The sequence below is a fragment of the Phyllopteryx taeniolatus genome, chromosome 1 (genome assembly GCF_024500385.1).
Source record: "Phyllopteryx taeniolatus isolate TA_2022b chromosome 1, UOR_Ptae_1.2, whole genome shotgun sequence".
Classification (NCBI taxonomy): domain Eukaryota; kingdom Metazoa; phylum Chordata; class Actinopteri; order Syngnathiformes; family Syngnathidae; genus Phyllopteryx; species Phyllopteryx taeniolatus.
In genome coordinates, this window is record NC_084502.1 from 5,728,002 (window position 1) to 5,745,255 (window position 17,254).

The 17,254-nt window shown below is 45.2% G+C and overlaps 1 protein-coding gene and 1 long non-coding RNA gene across 6 annotated transcripts in view; one reads left to right on the forward strand and one right to left on the reverse strand.

Annotated features, from left to right (window-relative positions):
• The window catches only part of sema3b (sema domain, immunoglobulin domain (Ig), short basic domain, secreted, (semaphorin) 3B), a 54,249-nt gene that overhangs the window by 18,843 nt on the left and 18,152 nt on the right, over positions 1-17,254 (forward strand). The window contains exon 1 of one of the 5 annotated variants that reach the window (XM_061766020.1): positions 14,340-14,914. The exons of the other annotated variants lie outside the window; for them this stretch is intronic. The gene's annotated coding sequence lies outside the window, so the exon portion shown is untranslated. Of the gene's footprint in view, positions 1-14,339; positions 14,915-17,254 lie in introns of those variants that run through there. 5 annotated transcript variants of the gene reach the window in all.
• LOC133475118 (uncharacterized) lies at positions 1,100-6,329 on the reverse strand. Its single transcript, XR_009787787.1, has 3 exons — positions 6,181-6,329; positions 4,297-4,603; positions 1,100-1,908 (listed from the first exon to the last, which is right to left on the reverse strand). It is a non-coding gene; the product is annotated as an uncharacterized LOC133475118 (long non-coding RNA).

A 17,254-nucleotide genomic window follows, 5' to 3' on the forward strand; every position in this document is an offset into this window, starting at 1 on the left:
AAGAGGTCCATTTCTTTTTGCTGTGACGGACAGGAATGTTAAACGACTTCCTTTCCACTTCCTTAAAGACCACGTCTACGGCTCACAGTATTTCAACTTTCATTCAACAATGCTTAACTTATTTTTTTCGTTTTATGATAGTTCAGTGTTAAAATTGTCATTGTTAGCGATACCTCAAGTCAATAAAGCAACTTCTGGACTCTCACACAAAATAATCAAACAAATCATCTGACAATGCCAACGATCCAAGTTGTGGCCTCGCACTGTGGTTTATGATGCCGCTGGGGTGTGCAACCACAGCGCATGCGGGATGAGCACTCACTGACGGCAAATATCAGACCAATTCCTAACGTGGGCGTGTCCACCGGGGTTCAGATCGGGCAGGCTTCGGCCAGCCTTTTCCACAATGCGACACTCGTGGTCACGCTAGCGATCATTGACCTTCTGCTCGCATTTATTTTTAGCATTCCACTCCGTTGCCGCGACCGCGACCTGTGCCATTTGCCTTCGCTGAGAAATTGCGATCGTGTTTACAGTAAACGCGAGAACAGATGGAAGTATTTGCCGGAAGGCCTTCATCTCCATATTTCATTTTGTAATTTTGTAAAAATGGTTTTACATTTAATATAACCGGTGCATTCCTTCCCCGAGTCATATTAAAAGTAAAGCTGAAACGTCAAACGAATCGGACTGTACCGTGCCTAACAGGCGGGTTTGATCAAGGCGATGAGTTTTGCTTTTACACAAGCCAAAGGGTTAATGTACTCTGGGTGAATGCAGTTGATGAGTTCGTTAACCGTCCCACCGTCAGACAGCCAATTAGCATGAAACACTCGCAGTGTATCATGTCCAATTAGTGGCCGTGCGCAGGCCGGACTCATGAAGTGTGGTAATTAATTAGACAGGATGAATGGTCACGGCTCTCATCTCGCCATGTGCACATTACAGCGTTCATAGAATTACGTGAACTAGATGAGTAATGGGCTTTTTAACGGCCGCTCACCATCACGGCCAGGGTTTTTGATCGGCCCTCTTCAATCGAAACGGAATGTGGCATTTGCAACTACGTCAACTGCGTTGTTTGGCATTTCTGCTTCCTTTTTCAAACTTTGTTCAGGGATAACATTGCAAAATAGTAAATACCGGAACTTACTGCTTCTCACAGTACAGTGTTAACAGTTGTTTTGGGGTTTTGTTTTGGCACGCAAACGAAAAGTTTCCATCCGGTTTTCTAATGTGTTGCCCGTTTTCACTCATTGTTCCCCAAGCCAATGTTCTAAAGGGATGGTTGAAGTTGGACTGTGGTATGTGATGGCTTCGAGGCAGACATTGCCTTTGCAAAACAGACACGAGTAAGCAAACCGCATAGACAAGCAATGGCGGGATTTCGAGGAAATAATGATAGTATCGAAAGGTTGGTCGGGCTATATGACCTTCGGGCCATTGTGCTAAACCGATGAGCAATAGAAAATCAAGAATTTCGTGTTGCAATAAATTGTGTTACTATTATTCCACCAAGATTGAATGAGTGGCCGCACGTGAGCAAATGATAGATTCATGAGAGCGAGAGCGAGAGCGTAGATGGATGGTCAATGTTTCGAGTTCAGAGCTTTCAAGATGAAAGATGTCTGCATTTGGAAGTAGGCTTCACGCGTGTGGTGCGTTTCTAGCGTCAAGGTACTTAACGTTCTTGAACACAGGCACCTCATAAAGGTCGCGGCTGGAAAGCGACACCTCGCTCAACACGAATGACGCAGCGACGGGAGCGACCGAGGCTGGGATAATCTTACCGACACAAGAAGCGGCCCTTTGGAAGATGTGTACGCCTTTTTCAGTCCAACTCAAATCTTCGTCGCAGAGTTTCATGACAAATGCTTCGTCAGCAGTACGATGACTAGAAGGAGTCTCCTATACGGGACCAAAGGGGAAAGGGGACTTCAATTGATGGCCTCTTTTCATCCACTGTTTATAAGAGTTTCAACTTGGCCAATTACACGTGAGACCCACCCAAAAATACGTCCGATTATTGGATGGGACCAAACGACCTTCAAGTTCGGGCAACATTGCGGGCAACATTGCATTCCCTTCTGCAGCTTAAAGAGTGACGCAGCTTCTTCGCGGATTTCTAACCCTTAACTCACCAAAATCGTCTTCCAGAATGATCGGATCGGTATTCAGATGCGTCGTGCCGAAAACACATTTTGTTGTGCCGCTAGCGTTATTGTTGCTTGTGCTGTTTTCACTCCTTTTGACTTCCTACAGTACTGTCGGTAGTTTGTATTTCCTCTTGTACCTGTGTGTGTAAAAGGCGATCGATTGATTTTTCAATTCAGTATATCATTCGAGTGATCTCCGGAGCATTCGTTTTATCGCTCCTCCAAATGGCCTCATGCCCCTGCGCTCTGCGGACTGATGCCAGATTCTGCACGAGCGTGTTTGTGTGTCGCCTCTTTGGCGAGTACACAACTACGTAATTCACAGCTTTCCCCCCCTGGTTTGTTTTTCCCCTCAAAGAAGTGTCGTGCGACCGCATATTTACGATGGCACGAGGAACCACCAATTTGGTGAACTTTTCTCACACACATGGCAAGGCAAGCAGTTTGCGGCGACATGGTTCTGCTGACTGATCCGGTTCGTCGTACGTATGTTGGGTTTGCTCCGGCTTCACGCTTACACGGGACTCTGCGCTGTGCTTATTCCCTTGATTTGAAGCATATTCCATAAATGACATTGCTTTCACATGCTGTGGCCAACCAACATTCCTTCAATATTCTTTCCAAAAGGGCCACGCAGGGCTTGTCCGTTTGCCTCCAATACTACACTATAATAGTACACTTGCACACGTACATCCATTTTGCACACACACGCACACGCACGCGCACACACACACTTCCCTTGCATGATAATAAAAAGCTGCTGAAACAACTGGGAAGAATGCGAAGATGCCAAAAGGGGAAAAGAGATTAACTGAAGAAAAAAAGAACAAATATCTACACAGTGCAAAGCCGACGTCGCAGGGAGAATCCCGCTAATGATCAGCAGATGTATGAAATGAAGCACATACACATTTCAACCGCATTGTGTCAATTCACTTATGCATTTATATGAAAAATAATAGCAGGGCACGACACACTTAGTTAGCCTACAAAACAGGGGGCAAGCTGAAATGTACAATTATACAATCTTAAATCAAAACAAAAACGACTCAAAGTTATGAGAAATCAAGTTGTGTTATTCAAAGAAATGTTGTTTTAATGTTACAGAAGTAAAGTAGGAATCAGTCCTAATGCTTCGAGACGAGTGCAAAAAACAAAAAAGAAAATGAATAGTGCCGCGTTCTTTCGTACAAAACGATCATTTTATTCCCGTAATGTTAGGACTATATTCCAAATGCCAAAACATTGTTTATAAAAGATGAGTTTATTCCCAGAAAATTACAACTGAATATTTTTGTAAAGTGGAGACAATTGAATAAAAAACCCCAAAACTAAAATGGAAGTTATTCTGAGCTGTGTTTTTTTTTTTTTTTTTTTTTTTTACATTTAATAACCTTTGGAATTTTTCTTCATACTCTTTTTTTTTTTTTTTTTTTGTCCTACAAATGTAATTCAGGCAACACGGCCGTCCATGCGGGTGAGCGTTTGTGTTGCGCTTTAGTGCGACCATGTCGAGAAAGCCGCGTGTGGTATCTTTGTGTTAACAGCCCGGTTGTTCCATTTACACAATGGGAAAGACAACAAAGCTTCATCGATCGGACGTACAGCAGCTGTGCCGCGCCGATGCCGCGCTGCGTACTTTAAACCAGGTGTCTGAGAACGGGATGCCTGACGAATTACTCATAATCTGGAACACTTGGCGAGAAAATGAAATTCTCTTTGAAAAGAACCGTCTGCACACTCTTGCTGGATGGTAACGAGGATCTTGACTCCATTATTTTTACTGTTTGGATAATACGGTCAAGGTCAAACTTCAAAAGCTGCTATAAAACTATGAAATAAAACGCAGCTTGTCATGGAAAGTGCAAAAATACAAACAAGTACAAAATACAATATCCAAGTCATAATTTGTTTCTGAATACATTATACATGTTGGAAGATATTTGCTGCAAAGACTGAGAACTCCTGAATTGTTGAGCTCTAGCGTTAAACTGTTCTTCAACATTTTTCTTTTGGGGGGGCGTGAGTCGGCCCTCCCCCGCTGCAGTACATAAGAACTGACGGCGTTAGGTGAGCAGTCGGCAGTCACGCGATGTTGATCGGCGTACTGTGGCCAAAGTTGGAACCCGGGTAGCCTTACCTGTCTCGAGCCGGTAAACTGTTCCCGGCTGGCACCACTACTCCCATTTTGTGCCCACTAGCTGTGTAGCTCCTTCTCGTCGGCTGGCTCTCTGCCACGCTGTGGTTATGTCGCCCAACTTCCGACGCTTTCCCATCTGCCACGCGGTGGTTGATCCCGCTTCCACTTGCTGCCGCATTATTATGGAGGACCACGGTCTCAGATTCGGAGGTGCTGATTCTCATCCCGGCCGCTTCGCACTCGGCTGCGAACCGCTCCAATGAGAGTCGGAGGTCACGGCTCGATGAAGCCAACGGAACCGCCTCATCTGCAAAAAGCAGAGATGCAATGCTGAGGCCACCGGACCGGACCCCCCTCTACGCCTCGGCTGCGCCTAGAAATTCTGTCCATAAAAGTTACGAAGAGAATCGGTGACGATCGTGAATTCATTCAAATCTGGCTAGCACACTGGGCCTTTTCAAAATTCCTTCAGCAGTTTTTTTCAACATTGCTGCGTTACACTGCAGCACGACAGTGGCAACAAAGTGACAGCCAAATCAAAGATGGTGCGCTATTCCTCCTGGTAACACTTAAACAGCACATGCTGGCTTAAGGGAAGCTTCTGTTTGCATTTTGAACGACGATACAGACACTATGACACATACTAAATAACAGTGGCTCTCAAGTTCCATGGTTTGAAGATGGAGTCGCAATATATGCGCCATGAATCTTCTTTACAAGCATATGAGAACCCTTTGTGAACGCTCATCTAATCCTTCCTGTCAAGTTCTGCTTTCTGTTTGGAGTGATCTATGTGCCCCGGTGTGGAAACGCCACCCTCATCATCCTCAGTGTCTTGACTTCGTTATTTGCCATCTGGATTCCAAAATATTCCGTTCTGGTCCAGTGTGCTGTTTGATGTTGGGGAAGAAACACTGATAGCGTTGCATTGTCAGGGAACATGCATACAGTATGCGTCACCATGTTGACCATGTTGACGTCACCTTATTTGAAAGGATTTTGTGGCCCATTTCCTAACGTTGGTAAACAATAGTCGCTGGAACACATCCCGGTGACAGCAGAACAGTGATTGACTACCGCTGACCTGAACTCCAACAATGTCAAAAACCGGTTGTGCCACCAGATAGACACCGGGTTTTTCCTTCAAAAATCCACACGTTCGGCTTTGAGAAAGACGTTTTCTCACAGGTATGTTTGAAATGTTTGCTTTGGTTGCCTTTGCCGTTATTTTAGCAACACATTCTGGCTAGCCTGATAGCAAGCGACATCTTAACAGCACGCTATCGATTCCAGAATTAAAAGAGCCCATCGTTGCCGTTAACGGAAGCAACCGATAAGTCCGTTCATTGGCCACTACCTCAACGATCTTGTTCACTGTGTCGGAATCTCCATCACGTTTCTACTTGAATCTGCAGGACTTATCAAGCTTATCTAAATGTAAATTATGGCGAGTTCTGTCTCCCTTGGAAGTAACTTCTTACTTTGAACTGACACGTCACAGATTGGAACGACAGCGGTAGAGAAGGCGGCCGAGATGCCATTTGGCATTTTTTTTCCATTGCTCTGTTGTTTAGTAGTTGTGCCGTTGGACAACCCCGAAGGCTCCTGCCACCCGAAAGTGGCGAACGTGGCGAAAAGGTCGGAGTTTCGTCAATGCATTGGTGTTCTTCGAAACATTAAATGCAAGTTAGTCTTCATCAAGCCTAACATTTGCATTTTTTGTAAACATGGACAATTTAGTCTTCAAAGAACGGCACAGCACTCACTTGTGACACCTCGGTTGGCCTCGTTCTTGGAGTGTTTTGTTAGCATGCGGCCACTGACAATGGATTTTGTGGCGAAATTAGCAAGATTCTTTTTCATTATTACGACTTCGGCACATACCTTCGCTGCTATTGAACGCTCAAGTCATTTGTGTTAGGAGCCGTCGACCTTCCGCCCCTTCGGTAAATCTTTGTCTCTCCTCATGCTGCTTCGTTTTTTCCCCCTCCTCCTTGCCACGTGGACTCCGGGAGGAGGGGGAGGAGGTCTGAACAGAGGGAAACGACAGTTTGTTTGGCCAGGACGTTCTAATACTCAGAGCGTTCTAATCCTGTTCCACTTGGCCCGACTACTTTGCAACCTCAAGGCGGATGGACGGAGGAAGCCAGGGAACAGAGGCTGTGGTGGAGAAAATGATTTTATTATGTACACGATGTGGGCTAAACTGCTGCTTTGACCCAATTCGCCATCATAAATCAAACAAACTACCAGGTTATTCTTGAAATTGCGACGCAACAGCTACAAATGGTTGCATTGTTCGCAGTATTGGGATACAATGTTCATTTCAAGACTAAAATAAGTCTTTAATAAGATTTATTTGAGTTCAGCGTGTCCATCCATTGGCTTGACCTCTTTCGCTTCAAATCATGTTATGATTTATCAAATGCTCTTTTGTCTTTGAATAAGCATGAGACATGAATGTAGCATTTTTTGGATGACATTTTTTCGGTCATTTGAAATAGGATTCGCCTCGAGTTAAAGTCGGCATCGCCAGCAAGTTTGCTGCCTCGACGGGCTGCGGCAGAACATGGAATTGTAAATTCTTTCAAAACTCAACAGCCAACATTCGATGCAGATTGTGACGTTCTACTGGCCAATGAAAATGTATCAAAAGTGTTTTGGATCATCCGTGAAGTTCATTTCTTCAAATAAATAGCCATTGTACAGTATTCAGCACAGTGGCTTAACAGTAAATGACACAAAGTCCTGGAGCACTCCTCTGCCTTACTACTGAAACGTATTTCAGTGGATATATATTTGAATGATCCAAAAGAAGAATATATCAAGATTTTTGCAGAGTCACTGAGAGAGACCATGTTTTTTTCGTTGGTGGAGCCTGGAGGAGACCATGTGAGGTCAAGATGACCTTAAATAGATGCATAGCAGAATGTTGTCTTTCAGGAGCCTCAGTAACATCTGATCAAACTCTGTTTTTGTTCAGGTTGCAGCTTCGATTTGTGTGTGTTTGGGAAGCTACTGTACGGCAATCACAGATGTTGCTCCTGTGATAACGAGGCGCGTTGCCACGTTTCCTCGGCAACCCCGAATCATCCGCTTTCTTTGTGTACGCGACGGCTTTGTGTCTCCTGTAAGCAAAGTGTTAGCTACCTGAGCTGTTACTTTTCTCTCCAAAGCTTTTGAGTACATTTCAGAGGAATATTCTTTCATATTCATGCATATATGTAAACTGTAAAAACAGATTAGCATTGCAAATTGAAGATAATCCTGATTGCTCATGCGAGAGTGGTCTAAGAAGTCATTTGCCGTAGTAAAAGAAAAGGAAAAAAAAGTAGAAGGCTTTGCAAACTGCAACGTACAGGTAGTTCCCGGTTCAGGGTTTGCGGAACTTCTTCTTCTTCTTCTTCTTCTTCTTCTTCTCCTACTTTTCAGACAGTCTGGATGTCACTCTCGGTACTTGGACAGACATCTGGTTTTCGGGGCGGAGAGACATTGATACTGTAGGTTTGCGGTGTGCTGTGTTGCTCATCTTGAGTATTCCAAACACTAAATGAGCAGGAAGCACACGCTAGCAATATTTTCCTCGTCATGTGTGGCTCATCGGGTAAGAAGTCAAAAAATGTGTATGCGTGTAACGTGTTTTGCTTTTCTTGCTCATGTGCACACTGTCTCCTTTTCCGCTCCATTTTTCCATTCTCCTCTTCACTGCAGGCTTTTTAGTCATTTAATGGAAGGGATACTTTTGGGTAGTATGCCGCAGACTTTGCTCGCTCTATATGCCAGAGAATCTCACGTGCTTGCGTGTGTGTAACGATCAAATGCTTATGTATGGTAAAATATGAAATCTTTCCGCCCACTCCTGCGATCTGCTGAAACGTTTTGGATGTCAAATTGTGTGTTTGATGAACACTTGCAAGAAGGACCACGGCGGCCACCCCAAAAAAGTCAAACCCGCTATCTTTTAATAAATAATTGGCATACGTTTGTTTAAATGACCAAAATACCAAACACTGAAAGCAAACAAAAGAAAACGATATCATTGGTTAGCTTTCGTAATGCAAATAATGATTCAAGCAAAGAAGAGAATTACACGGCTGCTTTGTGCTGGCATCTTCGAATTCGAGTCCGAATAAAAGTCAAGTTTGTTTGGAAATGGCAAAGTGAGGTTCCAGTTTTGCAGTGCATACAGAGACACCTTTCTAAGCCAGTGTTCAGCCAACTAGATTTAATAGTGGTGGGAACTAGTGCAGAAATGTGCAGTCCACTGCGAAATAGCGCTTTGTATGTGCGTGCGTGCGGGCGTGTGCATGAAAGAGGCAAAGCCGTGGCCACGCAAGGTGGTCTAATCCACTCTGTGACCTTCAGAACCTGCTTTGCAGCACACGCAAGTTTTCGGAATATTTGGGGATTGTTTTGTTTCGATTAGAATCACCTTCAGTGTTTTTTGATTACTTCTCGTTAAACCAGTATCTATACGCTGTAACAGCTGTTGTTGTTTTTTTTTAAAAAGACCAGAGACTTCATTGGCCTCCGCTCTCCTCCAAAAGTATTGGAACAGTCAAGCACATGCCTTTATTTTTGGGTGTAGACTGAAAACATTTGTTTGAAATCAGTAGATGAATACGAGACCAGAGATTGCCATTTTAGCTTTTATTTCCAGGTCATTTAGCGTCATTTCTCGTGTATAATGTGCACCCCCAAAGTTGACCTCAGAATTCTAAAAAACCCTTCTGCCTATGTACATATGCAGTCATATGTACCTCTGTCATATTGGAATGAAAGTGGAGGCTACACCTTTTTCGTAACCTCACGGTGGCGGTTGCATATTGGGATGAAAGTGTACAGCTTTTTCATAACCTCTAGATGGCGACATAAAAGTTTTTTCGTTTTCCCCTATACTTAGGTATAATGCACACTATGGACTATACACGAGAAATTACAGTACTTGTGGATCTCATACACAACTTAGAAGACAGCACCTTTTGTTTGAATCCATCCATTTTTCAATTGAGGAAAAGTATTGGAACATGACAGGTGGTCTACAGCTCCAGTTTACCCGAGACCTAAATGAGGATAATCGCTATAGAAAACACATGTATTGAAAATATTTGTGCATATGAATGACAGACATATATATATTTACATTATATGCGTACTCAACCTTGTTTGGCTCTACTCATGGGTCGGTATGTTCGGCGGTGGTCTTATCCCGCCCTGTGTGCGATGCATGCCTGCGGAGGTGTCAGTCCCACCTCTGAGCCTTCTGGCACCGTCGTCAAGCCCTTCTCCTCAACACTCCAGACCGCCCCCACCTGTCGAGTCCATCCTTTCAGTTGGAGGATTACAGGTTCTGACGCCCTCAAGGTTTCCCAAGAAAGACCCCCTCCTTTTCGCTCTCTTTTGTAACTTTAACTGTAACACAAAAAGGAGCAATTTTGCCTTTGCTGCCCTTCTATGTTGGGGCCCCAATAATCCCCGTGGTGTCAGGGGGTCAGGGGACCACGTCCTGTCCTGGACGACCTGCCGCAGAAAGCTGAGGAGAGTTTGCATGCTCGCTTTCAAGACAAAGACCAACCTCCTGACACAACAGCGCATTTACTTTTTGAGCCTGTTCTGATAAGAATCTAGTCGGATTTTGTGCACAAAGCGAGGCCCTGTATTTGGTCGGAAACTGGACTATTTGGGGGATATTTAAGTGCTACTTTGAATAAACCCATTGACCTAGTATTGGGCTGCTCCGCGCAGGCAACGCAACTCTAAATTTGAATTTGAAAATAGTTTCCACTTTGCTCGGGAGCGAGTCGGTCCCGCCTGCGTGCATGTACAGCATAGATTCAGCTTTTGTCCAGTTGCCGACTTCTTCTCGCATCGGCGAGACCATCGTTGGGGTGTTAAAAGGTTTACCTTTTTAATGACGGCAGTGGCTCACGCGATGTAGACGTACGCGGACAATCGCCACTGAGTTGGGCAATTGCCTTGCCTTGGGATCAAAGTCAGCAAAGACCCCCATCAGTCAGCGTTGTTCTCGTTCTCGCACGCATGCATAACCCCCCCCCCCCCCCCACACACACACACAGCTCATCATTAAATGTTATTTAGAATGCACTGTGTAATATTTTATTTTGGCACATTGCTAAGGCAGCGGCAAGTTTGAAAGTTCGTTCACTTGTCATGGGCGTCAGATGTGTGTGTACTGTACTTTGACAGAAGCTGTAAGGTTCTGTTTTTTAAAATTCCATTTTGTTTGAATTCTTTTTTTTTTTTTAATTTTCATCTCACCGTTAGCGACTGAAGTAGATTCAAACATAGATTGTAGATTGACAGTAACTCATTTGGGGGGCAATAGCCTACTAATACTCCCCATGACGCCGGCACCGGGCCGATTATCAGATGTTGCTGAAACAATTATCCTGAGTGATTATTCTGTGGCGTGTGGTGTCTTCAAAGTTCTTTCTTTTTCTTTTTCCCTTCCTGTTGCACCGTTCTGGCTCTCACAGGTCCGTCTTGGTACTACGACAGACATTTGGTTTGCGGGGGCTCGCGACAGTCGGTGGAGACAGCACTTGTGTTGTGCTTTTAGCTAAGTGGTTGACCTATAAATGATTATTGACTTCATCTAGTGCAGTATACGATTTCCTCATAGTTGTCATGTCTGAGTCCAAATGACTGAAATACCTAGTCTCGGGTCAGGGTACGAGATCAACCTCCACCAGGGCTGTATACCTTATTTTTAGCCTGCAGTGCAAGTCGAGAGAAGGCGAACTTCAGAGCAAATCTAAATGTACCGCTGCACTCTCGGGCCAGCGTTTCCACAGCTGCTGAGACCATGATAATAATAATATCCTTTACGAATATGTTTGGGTGGACTTTGGCTCCTATAGACCCAGTTGCTGGACTGTATGTATGAAACAAGCAATTGTACGGTTAAAGGACTGATGTGATCCGCTGTTTGTGGGGATGGCGTAGGATGCTACACACCTTGCATAGTCACAAAACGCAGTCAGTACGTGCTTAAGATAATCAGTCGTCTTATGTGCATCATTGATTTTTCAGGCGTTTGTTTTGTTTCTTCCTCAACCTTCTTACAAGATTACGCAGGGATACAGCGTGTCCATGACGCCGTACTTGAACTGAGGTCGGGGTTTCCGATCTGGGCCTCGGCCTTCCTGTGCGGAGTTTGCATGTTTTGCCCGCGCTCGCGTGGGCTTTCTGACGAGCGCTATAGAACGAAGATCAATGGTCGGGCTATCGTTGGCGTTGGAAACTTGGAAAGCCACTGTGATGACTTATTATCTCAGGACTGGGACGTAGGAATCACGAGTGGGTCAAAAATGGTGACTTAAATGGCAATCTGTCGCACCCGCGCGCGATCGTTCGTGCTTGCCAGTGGGGTGATTTAAAGCAATACAAATGGGCTAATCATCATGATGATGCGTTCCATGAACCGCTTTCTGCAATCATTCAGAGGGTTCGCTGTCCGCATGGTGAAGAGGACGCGGTGACCCGTGCGTGACTGGAGCGTTGAACGAAAAATCATCGGTGACTTAATTACGTCCGCGGACCCCATTGATCTACAACCCCTCAAATGATCGTTTGTCGTATGTCGCTCTGCCAAATAGACAAACGCTCAGCGAGGGATCGAGATGCGCGCCATTTGCGCTTCGGCACACGTTGCGCAGTCTGCGACTGTAGAGCCCTGAGTTTCAACGGATTTTGAAACATTTCATATTCTCAGCCGGCGATAATAATCTCCCGAGCCTTCCAACTTTAGATCGTCGGTGACAGATAGCATCCAATCATGTGGAGTGTGATCACACGCCATCGAGGAAGATGGTAGAAAAAAATGAGGCAAGAAGAACTTGAAAGAGCAGTCAGGCTGGACAAGTCAAGTCTTTCTATTTCTCATCACCAGAGTATTTAGAGAAGGCCACTCTGGATAAAGATCAACACAAACAGGACGTTGTAACAGCAAGGCTCAGGGAAAGATTTGCAGATAGGAGGCAACGACGCATGCTGGCCGGTGTTGATCGCTTGTTACCTGATAAGCTGCATCATACGTAGCGGTGGGGGAAAGCTAATTGGCATTTGTACCGTACGAGGGATGACATCATCCTATGCACAAGTCAAAATACGGGTCAGGTGAGAAAGCGGCTCGGAGATGTCGTCGACCTGTCCGAAGCAATTAGCTGCGCGTTCCTTTCGGTTACTTCAGCGGTTCAAGTTCAAAAGACTTCATCCCTTCATCCCGTAAATATTCATTTCATGCACATTGCACCTTTATCTTTTCCAAATACTGTCGTCCACAAAATGGATAGGGCTCCAGCCACTTACAGTAGGTCAACTAAATAATAGAAAAGTCCAAGTTAGTATCTCTTACTGTCTGTGTTTGTGTGTATTTGAGTCATCTTAGAACAAAACAAGCCTACGTAAATGTATCTAACCTCACCCCAAACATCCAGACTTTGAATATAGGCGACAATGATGCCACAGGCTTGTTTGTCGCTTAACTACGTTTGCAGCATGCTGGGCTTCTGGTGCTGACGACACAGAAATGTGCGCGGGCCAAGATCTGCTCCAAAACCTCAGAAAATAAGCCTAGTATTTTTTATGGTTTTTTTGTTTTTGCTAAATTGAGGATTATGATATATGAGTATCAAATGCAAAATGCATTTGGGCCTCTATGGCCAATGGTTCAGAGGCAGAGTCATGAAAAAAGTCTCATGGCAACATTTTGAATTGATGAAAAAAGGACGTTTTCTAGCGGAGCAGTGCCCACTTTTACTGGCTGGCAGCGCGTTCCATCACAACATTAGTCTTCATTCCATTGCCAGGTGCTGAACTTCTCCCGGCAACCCTCAAACAAACCCACAAAACCCGATGCCCAGCGAGAGGTCAGGAGTCTCACCTCGGGGGGGGCGGGGGCACGCTGCACAAAAAGGGAGTTCGTGTGTGTGCCCGTTTTATTTGGTTTTTTGCCTCTCCGCCCCCTTGCTGACCTGTCCGTCATAAAGCCGTCATAATGTCTTTACAGGCTGTGACCCTCACAAAGACTTTTGTCTTTTGTAATAGAAAAGGATTCAGCTCCTCTCAGGCAACCCGAAAAATCCGCTTGGTGGAAAGTCGGTGCAGTGCGCTGATCCCGACGATTGGTGGGACCTCAGAATCCGCGTCGACGTTTCATCGCAATAACAAAGCGTTGGAGCATTTTTCCAAATGCGGGCTGCCGAACGAGCGTCAAATATTTGGACTGCCTTATATAAGCCGCGATACAAATCGATTTAGGCCTCGTTGCATCTGTAATAGACAACAAGGCAGTTTCATTTGGTGTGTTTTTAACGGTCCTAAAAGATTTCAGTGGTAATGCAAAAGTGGTATGTTTTTTTTTTTTTTTCAAGCTGTTGACAGAACTGTGTAACGAGGAAAGCCCCAAAGCCCAAGAGCATGTATTCTGTTTCCAACGATGCCGCTGAAACCTGCACCAATCACGTTTTATTATACAATTATTACAATTATTTATTATTGCTTGCTGCCTATATAGCCTTGTTTGGATTAACACCAATCACTTTTTGAGGAATTGATATTGTGCTGTTTGCGACATGATGTATGTTTTACTTCTCTTGTATAATGCATACATTAAAAACGTTCATTGATTTAGAGCAGAGAGCAATTGGTGAAGAAGTGTAAAAACACATCATGATGGGCCCGCCCGCCGGGGTCACCGTGGCAACAACAGGGACACGCTTCTCCTTATTATAAATGACAATTTAGCAACCCTAATTTTAAAGCTGTTATTTTAAGGTACTGCAAATTCTGTGAAAATATTGCCATATAGACGTTCATTCAAACTGATTTAAGAATGAGAAATGTGACAGCCGCTTACAATGCAAGCATACGGTAGCGCGCGCGCGCACGCACGCACCCACCCACGCGCGCGCACACAACATGCCCCTGCCCCTTTCCACTCCCCTTCCTCTTTCATCCCACCTTTCCCTCCTCCCTCTATCTCTCCATCCCTCCCCGGCTCTCCCCTCTTGAATGAAGGCCATTATTCCCGCCTGCTCTCCCACTGAGCACTTCAGCACCGCTCAGCTCCCGTCCGCGCGCGTGTGTGTGTGTGTGACCCACTCACGCGTGTACGTTAAGAAGACTTTTGTGTGTTTTTCTGAGTGGAGTCGGAGTGCCGCCGCTCATCACTGAAAGTGACTGCAGGATCGGGAATACTGGGGCTTTTTTCCTCAAGCTTTTCGAAGACAAAAACTGAGCTTTTATATATCTATCTATATATTTCTATCTCTATATCTATACCCTCCGGTCACCGTTTTTGTCACAGGCTTTTTTTTTTTTTTTTCCCAAAACAAATAAGCGGATTTCCCAAACTTTTTGGAACGGAATCGTGCGCATGCCGCCACTTTAGGCGCTGAGCGAGTTGGCTACGCGCATTGGAGTTGCTTGACTTGAGTCGAAGTTTCTTCTTGACGGACAAGGTGCACAACGGGTGTGGGAAATAGGAGAGGGAAATATTTGGAACTATGGATTTGCGAGGCGCTGGCGGACACTCTTTTCGATCTTGGAAGCGCTGAAGCGTTTTGGAGGTCGCTTTCCGCAAGCAGATGGACAGGTGAGTTCAGTTGGGAAACAGAGGGTCCTCGTTCAGCAAGCCCCTCAGTTAGGATTTCTTCTGATCGAGGTATTTGAGGTATTCCTGTCAAAGCTGCCTTTATAACACATTGCGCTCTTCCTCTGAGAAAGCTTCGTAGCAGATGTTGCGGAGTTTGTCCGTGAGATTGATTTTGTCCATTCACGAAGGCAGACGTTACGGATGTCGGACTCGAGAGGGGCTCTCCCTCGGCCCCGCCGGAAAGCTTTTGCTCGTGCGGTGGCGCACCGAACTCATTCCAGCACATCTTTAGGGTTCTTACTTTCTTCATGCTGGAACCGAAAACTGCGAAAGGTTGGAAGCGTGCGATTGTCCAAAATGTCTTGCTTGGATAAATAATGAAGTATCGGGACAACTGAGCAGTCGAGTATAACCCCTGACTAATAGAATAAGTGGTCAGTGGGATTAAAAAGTATCACAAATTCGGTCTGAAGACTTTCTGGTGCACACATTTGAACACAGTAAAAAGGCACAACGTGCCTCGTAGAGCGGTGAAAAAGATACTTGAGGTATGTTCAAATAGTTTCAGTGCGGATATAAATCATCTATTTACATTTGGATGCGGAGCAAGAATTGACCAACTATTTCCTTCCAGTCGTAAACCGGATCGAAATGTTGCTTAGTCACTTCTGTTAGGGCCAAAGGATTTGCATTCCTTTCGTCAGGGGACCCGCATAGTCGCCGAGCAGCCGTACACGAAGCGACGACAAGTCTTGAGGGGATTTCGAGTGAGAGAAAAAAAGAGCGAAAGTGAGACGTCGCGAGGCAGCGAGCCCGGCCGGCGGTTCTGAAGGAACGTGAGCGTGTCCCGCCACTTGCTGGTAAAGAGCCATCTGGACCAGATGATTTCATGGAACCTTTCCCAGACTTCGCTTGCATTCGTTCGATCCAGTCAAAGTTTGCGTAGCATCAGAAACAAAACTCTTGACAGTGATAGCAAACCCTGACCTTCCTCTGACTTCAGCAAACACAGAATACATGACATGACATGATACTGGATACTTCACATAACAGTCGAGAGAGCAAACAAAAAAGCAAAATGGAAAATGTGGCAATGAGATGAAAGTCTTTCCAGGCGAAAAATGGAAGCTGTGATAAGTGCACTTGTCCCAAAGCAATTTTCCATGTACTGCAACGGAGTTCTTCTCTCATTTGGCCTGCATGTGATTTTGCCGTCTTGGGATTGATTTCAATCAGATATCCCAAAATCATCCCAACACTTGAGGCACAAACGAATGAAGTGGCGAACGTTTACAGTCAGCCGGCCTGGTGTTACTCTTGCACACCCGCTAGTGGCCCCGCGAGCCCCCAAGCAGGTGGCCGCGTACCCGCAGAAAGGCCACATAAGCAAGCGCAAACACTGCTTATGTTGCTTTAAGGGGGCAAATGCGTGGCGATAATTCGTTTTTTTCCTTTTCATGCGAATAATACGAAGAATAATAAAAGTTCCTTTGTAGTTTTGAAGCATGTTTCCTTATTCTTCTAGTTAGTGTCCATTTCAGTTCCCCCCTCATCTCTCTGTCCAACACAAGGAGGCCACACTATAAGACGCATCGCGTGGCAGGCTGGGAAAGTCCTTTCCCCCCGTAAAGCCAAACAATCGCTCGCTTCTTTTGTCTCGCTCGTTCCCCTTCTCCCTTGGCTCCTCCCATCGCGCATCCTGGCAAATCCCTTAACTTGTCCTCACACTTCAATGTCCCTCTTGTGTCACCTTATCCTCGTTCTTTCTTTTTCTGTTTCCCTGCAAAGTGTCGTTTCGATCCGTCCGATGCCCTTGATTCTCTCCTCTTTTTTTGATCCTACCGCATGGAGGTTTTGCTACATTTGTGTGTAATAATGTGTCCACTGTGTAACAATTTGGATAATAAAACCCACCACGATTGTCGTATTCCTCTCCATGCGCATAGCTTAACGACTAATGGAAACTCATGGCAACATATTTAGTTCCATTCTATTTGAATATTCGAGTTTCACCGTCAAGAGCAAGTCGCTCTTCAATTCCATACTCGTGCTCCAGATCAGCCGTTCGCTCGGCATCCGCTATTTGTGGAACGTCACTTGAGCGAAGCCGCTCAACAGCTTAGCGGACGTCCAGTGCGGCGTACGCCGCGATAACTCGCGTAACTACGGGTTGACGATATGACGGTTGGAACCTGAACTTGCTCAAATTGCTCTCCGGACAAAAGTTTCATGCATGTATGTCATTTATTGATGCCAATATGATTTATGTAAACACGAAAGAAAGCGTAAACATCGGCTATTTTGTCATCTTTGGTAGCGGTCGAAGACATCTTGTGTAAA